Source organism: Bombina bombina, chromosome 5, assembly GCF_027579735.1.
Source record: "Bombina bombina isolate aBomBom1 chromosome 5, aBomBom1.pri, whole genome shotgun sequence".
NCBI lineage: Eukaryota > Metazoa > Chordata > Amphibia > Anura > Bombinatoridae > Bombina > Bombina bombina.
This window is the reverse complement of record NC_069503.1, coordinates 53,804,397-53,813,687: the sequence shown is the minus strand read 5'-3', so window position 1 is coordinate 53,813,687 and position 9,291 is coordinate 53,804,397.

Here is a 9,291-nt window from a genome sequence, read left to right as displayed (position 1 = left end):
AGAAAAAATATGCTTAAACAATGATGTTATAAATTTGTCAAGTAAAAATCTCACTAATACTGATATACAGGTTTTGTTTAAGGGCTTGAATTTTGTTCCTGATAATCATTTTAACATTTTTGAAACTATTCTTGACATTAACAGGTTTGTACGCAATTTAACTTTGCGCAAACATTTATTTTGGTTTCAATGAAGATCAGGAACAGAATGAAAATAAGGCTAGCCAAGATGCTAAATGTGAACCTAAGGAGTTAAATGATTTTTCTGATATATGTAGTCTTTTGGACCTGGAACAGTTACAACACGAAGGTGATAGTCATATGGAGGGCTTATTATGTGAGATAGACATATCACTTAGTCATGTCAAGAATAAAAGTCATTTTTATCCCATACACACTAGACCTAAAATTCTGGATATATTTCAGAAAACAGTGGAGGAGAGATTAAGGGGATTACAAACTACCCAAAAGAGGAATAAACTTCCATCTAACTTTACTCAAAAGGAGAGAGATACAATAAAAAGACTGGCATCTGATGACTCACTTGTCATCAGGCAATCTGACAAGGGAGGCAATGTGGTCGTCCTTAATAAGGATGACTACGTTGCAGAATCCATGAGACAACTAAATGATAGGGAAGTGTATATTAAACTGAGTGACAACCCCACAGTGAAATACAGGAATGAACTGACTAATCTTGTTTTATATGCAAGATATAATAACATCATAAATAAATCAGTTCAGGAAAGAATTATTCCTAAATTACCAGTCATTCCTGTTTTTCATTACCTTCCCAAAACACACAAGAATCTTCAGAGCCCACAGGGTAGACCCATCATAGCGGGCATTGATTCTTTGAATGAACCTATGTCAGAGTTAATTGATTCATTCTTACAACCCCTAGTTAGGGATTTGCCCAGTTTTATACAGGACACCACGGCCCTTTTAAATAAAATACAAAATCTAAAATGGAAATCCACATATAGATTTATCACAGCAGATGTTTCCTCATTGTATACAACTATACAACACGAGAAGGGGATAGACGCAATAGAACACTTTTTGGAACAGAATACAAATTTGACATATCCTACTAAAATCTTTATATTAAGGGCAATTGAATATCTCCTGAGTCACAATTTTTTTCTGTTTCAGAATAGCTTTTATCTCCAGAAACGTGGGACAGCCATGGGGGCTAAATTCGCCCCCTCATACGCCAACCTTTTTATGGGTTGGTGGGAGCTGTCCCACGTTTTTGGAGATAAAAACCCCTTCAAGGATAGGATTATCCAGTTTTACAGATACATAGATGATCTGTTGTTTGTGTTTGAGGGAGACCAGCAAGAGGCAGAGGATTTTTGTAAATATTTGAATAACAACAACTTTAACTTAAACTTTACCAGTGAACAGAGTGAAAAAGAAATACATTTTCTTGATATCACATTAATGAGTACAGACAAAAACACAGTTGAGACCACTATGTATAGAAAGTCTACAGCTGGGAATACTATCCTTAAGTACAATTCATGCCATCCAAGACATGTTGTGAAGGGTATCCCTAAGGGGGAATATACCAGAATTAAAAGAAATTGCACAAATGAGGATGAATATCAGGCAATGTCAGAAGAGGCAACACAAAGGTTCAGGGATAGAGGCTACAGTGAAAAGTTACTTAAAGATTCAAAATCTAGTGTAGATTTAACTCCCAGACAAGACTTGCTAAAATATAGAAATAAACAGAAAAGAACATCAGAAAATAGCAAGATCAAATTTATTACAACTTACAGTATGGAATACACTAAGCTGTGCAATATTATTAAGGATTCCATACCAATTTTGTACTCAGACCCCTATCCTTAAGGAGATTCTCAAAGAAGGTTGTGATTTTGTATCTAGAAGAGGTAAGACGATAGCAAATTTCATTTCTCCATCAGATGTAAGAACCAAAAAAACATCCTGCTGGTTAAAACAGAGAAAGGGTTTTTATAAGTGTAGACGCCCTATATGCACAACCTGTGATTTTGTTAAGGAAGGAGAGGAATTTAATTCCACTATTACTAATAAGACCTATAAGATACATCATTATATCAACTGTTCAACCACTCATGTGGTTTATCTTCTTACATGTAAAATTTGCCACAAACAATACACAGGAAAAACAAAGAGACTGTTAAAAGAGAGGTTTTTGGAGCACTTGCGCTCCATAGAGAATGAGGACTCAGACACACCTGTATCAAGGCATTTTAAGGTTCTACACAACGCAGACACATCTGCTCTTATCCTACAGGGGATAGATTTTGTCCCACAATGGAGAAGAGGTGATAGAGAGAAAACACTTGACAAAAGAGAAGTTATGTGGATGTTCAATCTACAGACCACACATCCTGAGGGCCTTAATATGAGAAGGGATTTAGACTTATTTACTAAATAATAAATATCCAATTTTTTGATAAATCATTTGATGTTTTGGGAGATTTTTGAATTTAGTGGTATGACTCTTGTCATGGGCTCATTCCCTTAAATAGAATGAAGAAATAAGAAAATATGTTGATATGAGACATTTTCTCACTATTACTTCTAACTATATTTTTCCCATATGAGAGAGAAAATAGATTGTTGTATATACACTCATTTTGATGTCTTTGGAAATTGGTGTCTTGTCATAGGCTCATTTATTGCATATCTAATTTCATACTGCTTAAATTTAGGATTTTTATAATATTGTAGTTTAAACTAAATCCCAATAGAAACATGACTCTGATTATATTTAACTCTGTAGATAATGTCTCATAGAGCAATGCATACATTTTTCCCTATAAAAGTAAAGATTTAATAAATGTGTATAATAGATTGTTTTTATAAGACACCGTTTCACCTTAACTAATATGAATCAACCTGCATATTTATATAATAACATCTTATGTATATGAAGAGGAAAATAAATAAATAAATGTTTCTTGTCATAGGCTCCCTTACAAAATGGCAAAGTACAAGTTAATGAAATTTTGTGATATCACTTTAAGAATTTTGGTATAAAAGGAGCACTGAACAGGTGCATCAATTAGCAGTGACCAAGTGCATGGAGCACGAAACATTTGCTGTTTTTTGCACCTGTTCTACATCTTGTTTTTGCACTATTGTGCTTACCACTTTTTAATCTATCCTGTATGATTTTAACAAAGTTTGGAATAAAATTGAACTTTTATACATCTGTGGGCTTGGAGCGCTTATTTTTCCCTACATTGGATGGACTTACCTATTGAATACAATGGTCATCCTAATGGGGATCTATTTCATAGTTTAAAGTTCTAAATATATGTTTGTACTTATATTTGCCATGATTCAGGTTTATCAGTATATTCCCTTTTTGTAGACTGTCAGTTTCATATCTGGGAAATGCATTTTTTTTAAAAAAAAATAAAAAAAAATTCTTACTTGAAGTTTCCAAATTGACTCTCTTTTCTAAATTGCGGGCTGTTAGGCTCGTGGGAGCGCAAAATGCTATAATTTATTGCGTCAATCTTGGCGCGAGACTTTTTTGGCACGAGCATAACGTTTGTTGACGTTATTTCGTCATTTCCGGCGTCTTAGTTGGCACCGAGTTTTTTCACGTGGTTGCGTCATCTATGACGCTCGTGTTTGTTAGATGTTTTTGGCGCCAAAAAATATTTTGTCAGTTGTGGGCGTCATACTTGGAGCCAAACTTTTGACATTATTTAAGACTTTGTTTCTTTTTGGCTCTGGTTTCCAGAGGCTTATTTTGTTTGCATTTCTTTCCCATTCCTGAAACTATCATATAAGGAAATTGATAATTTTGCTTTATATGTTATTTTTTCTCTTACATATTGCAAGATGTCTCAAACTGACCCTGTCTCAGAATCTACTACTGGAATCCTGCTGCCTGATGTCGGTTCTACCAAAGCTAAGTGCATTTGTTGTAAACTTGTGGTAACTGTTCCTCCGGCTGTAGTTTGTGATAGTTGTCATGACTAACTTTTACATGCAGACAATATTTCCATTAGTAGTAGTCCATTACCTGTTGCTGGTCCTTCAACGTCTAATACACAAATTAAATAAACCGGCGCTACTGTACCTTTAAAAGTTAAAAAAATGATTTAAAATTGCTAAAATAATTTTTTCTAGCAAATAGACCAAGCAACGTTAAACAATTAACGGAATATAGGTAAAATTATATAGACTCTCTAGAAACGATCATAAGGAAACATATATAGTATAAGCCTACAAAAATATACCACAATACAAAAGAAGGTACTAAAATAATATTACCCCCATAGACAGTCCAAATGATAATGTTGAAACACAATCCAGTAGGTGTAAAAATTGTTTGTTGAACAGCTGATGCTGCCTCCTTTCATCGGTATTCCCAGGTCACCGCAATAAACAAAGCACAAGTTCAAAAAACATATAAGAGAGGCGCACAGCAGGTTAACAATTTAATCAAAATATTTGAACACAGTGACACATATGAACTTACATATAAAAACTGTATTGTCCAGTATAGACAGCTGAAAAGCGATGTATTCCCTCCCGGGCTGTGTTCTGGCTCCTCCGCTCAGTGGAAAGATGTTAATGTTGTTTAAACCGACCACAAGTCCGACGTCTGACGTCACTGTCTAAGAGGAAACTGGAGCGTCCTCCAGCATGCAGCAGCCACACAGTCCGATTAGGATACCCGCCTCCAAGTCTCCTCTGACAAGCTACCCTACGCGTTTCGTCTGGGACCCGGCCAGACTTTCTCAAGGGGAATTTCTGGATCAAGTGAGGCTGCTACAAAACGCGTAGGGTAGCTTGTCAGAGGAGACTTGGAGGCGGCTATCCTAATCGGACTGTGTGGCTGCTGCATGCTGGAGGACGCTCCAGTTTCCTCTTAGACAGCGACGTCAGATGCCGAACTTGTGGTCGGTTTAAACAACATTAACATCTTTCCACTGAGCAGAGGAGCCGGAACACAACCCAGGAGGGAATACAGCGCTTTTCAGCTGTCTATACTGGACAATACAGTTTTTATATGTAAGTTCATATGTGTCACTGTGTTCAAATATTTTGATTAAATTGTTAACCTGCTGTGCGCCTCTCTTATGTTTTTTGAACTTCAACATCTAATGCTCAGGATATTCCTGTTAATGTGAAAGAATTTGTTTCTAATTCCATTCAGAAGGCTTTGTCTGTCATACTGTCTTCTAATAAACGTAAAAGGTCTTTTAAAACTTCTCATAAAATTGATGAATTTTTAAATGACCGACAACATTCTGATTTATATATCTCTTATGAGGATCTATCTGGTTCAGAAGATTCTGCCTCAGATATTGACACTGTCAAATCTTCAAATGGAGAATATTCATTCCTTATTAAAAGAGGTGTTGATTGCATTAGATATGGAGGAGACTAGTCCTCTTTATACTAAAACTAATAAACGTTTAAATTCATTTTTTAAACCTCATGTAGTTATTCCTGAGGTTTTTCCAGTTCCTGATGCTATTTCAGATGTGATTTCTAGGGAATGGAATAGACTGGGTACTTCTTTTACTCCTTCTTCAAGGTTTAAGAAACTGTATCCTTTGCCGACTGATAGATTGGAGTTTTGGGAAAAGATCCCCAAAGTTGATGGGGCCATCTCTACTCTTGCAAAGCATACTACTATTCCTACGGCAGATAGTACTTCTTTTAAAGATCCTTTAGATAGGAAACTTGAATCTTATCTAAGGAAGGCTTATTTATGTTCAGGTCATCTTCTTAGGCCTGCTATTTCTTTGGCTGATGTTGCAGCTGCTTCAACCTTTTGGTTGGAAACTTTAGCGCAACAAGTACCAGATCATAATGTGTATAGCATTGTTAAAGGGACAGTCTACACCAGAATTTTTATTGTTTTAAAAGATAGATAATCCCTTTATTACCCATTTCCCAGTTTTGCATAACCAACACAGTTATAATAATATACTTTTAACCTCTGTGATTATCTTGTTTCTAAGCCTCTGCAAACAGCCCATTTTTTCAGTTCTTTTGACAGACTTGCAGTCTAGCCAATCAGTGTCTGCTCCCAGATAACTTCTCGTGCACGTGCACAGTGTTATCTATACGAAATACGTGAACTAACACCCTCTAGTGGTGAAAAACTGTTAAAATGCAATCTGAAAGAGGTGGGCTTCAAGATCTAAGAAATTAGCATATGAACCTCCTAGGTTAAGCTTTCAACTAAGAATACCAAGAGAACAAAGCAAAATTGGTGATAAAAGTAAATTGGAAAATTGTTTAAAATTACATGCTCTATCTGAATCATAAAAGTTTATTTTGACCTAGACTGTCCCTTTAAAGGGCCATAATACCCAAATGTTTAAACACTTGAAAGTGATGCAGTATAGCTGTAAAAAGTTGACTAGAAAATATCTCCTGAACATCTCTATGTAAAAAAGAAAGATATTTTGCCTCAAAAGTTCCTCAGTAGCCACCTCCCATTGTAAAGGATTTCTAAGCAGCATTTTAGTGTGTCTGTCCTGGGACAGCTTAGGGGATGAGCCTCGTGCACTCTCATGTTATTTCCCTATTCAGCTTACTATGAAATTTCATGAGAGTTAAGTCAAATCTCATGAGATCACAGTAAAAGAGTTCATGACCTCAGCACTGCTGATGCTGATTGGCTGCTGTTCATTTCTTAATTTTTTTAAAAAATTTTTTTACCTGCAGCTGGGAACAGCTGAGTATAACTTTTTACACAGAACTTACTCTGCTGAGCTGAGGAAATTGTGAGGTAAAATATCTTCCTTTTTTACATAGAGATGCTCAGGGGATATTTTCCTGTCAGCTTTTTACAGTTATACTGCATCTGTTTCAAGTGATTTAGCATATGAGTATTATGTCCCTTTAAGTTAATTCAACATGCTAATAATTTCATTTGTGATGCCATTTTTGATGTCATTAGAATTGATGTTAGATATATGTCTTTAGCTATATTAGCTAGAAGAGCTTTATGGCTTAAATTTTGGAATGCTGATATGACTTCTAAATCAACGTTTCTATCTCTCTCTTTCCAAGGTAATAAATTATTTGGTTCTCAGTCGGATTCAATTATTTTGACTGTCACTGGTGGGAAGGGAGCTTTTTTGCCTCAGGATAAAAAAATCTAAGGGTAAATTTAAGGCTGCTAACCGTTTTCGTTCCTTTTGACAAAATAAGGAACAGAAACCTGATCCTTTCCCTAAGGGAACGGTTTCCAATAGGAAGCCTTCTTCAGTCTGGAATAAATCCAAGCCATTTAAAAGATCTAAATCGATTCAGCCCCCAAGTCCGCATGAAGGTGCGGCCCTCATTCCAGCTCAGCTGGTAGGGGGCAGACTAAGATTTTTCAAGGATGTTTGGATTCAGTCCAAAATCATTGGATTCAGAACATTGTTTCTCAGAGGTACAGAATAGGTTTCAGAGTAAGACCGCCTGTGAGAAGTTTCTTTCTCTCACGCATTCCAGTGAACCCAGAAAAAGCTCAGGCTTTCCTGAAGTGTGTTTCAGACCTGGAGTTATCTGGGGTAATTGTGCCAGTTCCTTTTCAGGAACGGGGTCTGGGGTTTTATTCAAATCTGTTCATTGTCCCAAAGAAGGAGAATTCTTTCAGACCAGTTCTGGATCTAAAACTTTTGAATCGTTATGTTACAATACAAACATTCAAAATGGTGACTATAAGGATTATTCTGCCTTTTGTTCAGCAAGGGCATTATATGTCCACAATAGACTTACAGGATGCATATCTTCATATTCTGATACATCCAGATCACTATCAGTTCCTGAGATTCTCTTTTCTAGACAAGCATTACCAATTTGTTGCTCTTCCTTTTGGCCTAGCGACAGCTCCAAGGATCTTTTCAAAGGTACTTGGTGCCCTACTCTCTGTAATCAGAGAGCGGGGTATTGCGGTGTTTCCTTATTTGGACGATATCTTGGTACTTGCTCAGTCTTTACGTTCTGCAGAATCTCACACGAGTCAACTAGTGTTGTTTCTTCAAAGACGTGGTTAGAGGATCAATTTACCAAAAAGTTCTTTGATTCCTCAGACAAGGGTAACCTTTTTAGACTTCCAAATAGATTCAGTATCCATGACTTTGTCTCTAACAGACAAGAGACATCTGAGATTTGGTTGCAGCTTGTCGGAACCTTCAATTTCAATCATTCCCTTCAGAAGCTATGTGCATGGAGGTTTTAGGTCTCATGACTGCAGCATCGGACGCAATCCCCTTTGCTCGTTTTCACATGAGACCTCTTCAGCTTTGTATGCTGAACCAATGGTGCAGGGATTATACAAATATATTACAATTAGTATCCTTAAATCCCAATGTTCGACTATCTCTGACTTGATGGTTAGATCACCATCGTTTAGCTCAAGGGGCCTCTTTTGTTCATCCAACCTGGACTGTGATCACAACAGATGCAAGTCTTTCAGGTTGGGGAGCTGTTTGGTGGATCTCTAACAGAGCAGGGGGTTTGGAAATCTCAAGAGGCGAGATTACCAATCAATATTTTGGAAGTCCGTGCGATTCTCAGAGCTCTTCAGTTTTGGCCTCTACTGAAGAGAGAACCGTTTATTTGTTTTCAGACAGACAATGTCACCACTGTGGCGTATGTCAATCATAAGGGTGGGACTCATAGTCCTCAAGCTATGAAAGAAGTATCTTGGATACTTGCTTGGGCGGAATCCAGCTCCTGTGTAATTTCTGCGGTCCATATCCCAGGTATAGACAATTGGGAAGCAAATTATCTCAGTCGTCAGACTTTACATCCGGGAGAGTGGTCTCTTCACCCAGATGTGTTTTTTCAGATTGTTCAGATGTGGGGGCTTCCAGAAATAGATCTAATGGCTTCTCATCTAAACAGGAAACTTCCCAGGTATCTGTCTCAGGCAGAAGCAGTGGATGCGTTGACACTTCCTTGGAGTTATCAACCTGCTTATATTTTTCCGCCTCTAGTTTTTCTTCCAAGAGTTATTTCCAAAATCATAATGGAGCGTTTGTTTGTACTGCTGGTGGCTCCAGCATGGCCACACAAGTTTTGGTATGCGGATCTTATACGGATGTCCAGTTGTCAACCTTGGCCACTTCCGTTAAGGCCAAACCTTCTATCTCAAGGCCGTTTTTCCATTAGGATCTCAAATCATTAAATTTGAAGGTATGGGGGGGGCGAAGCCAACATGCAATGAGACAAGACGCAGATCCTTGAAGCTCCTGAAAATAAGCTTAAAAAGGTTTAATAATTCAGGGTAATTTACCCCAGGAACACATAATCTTTTTAG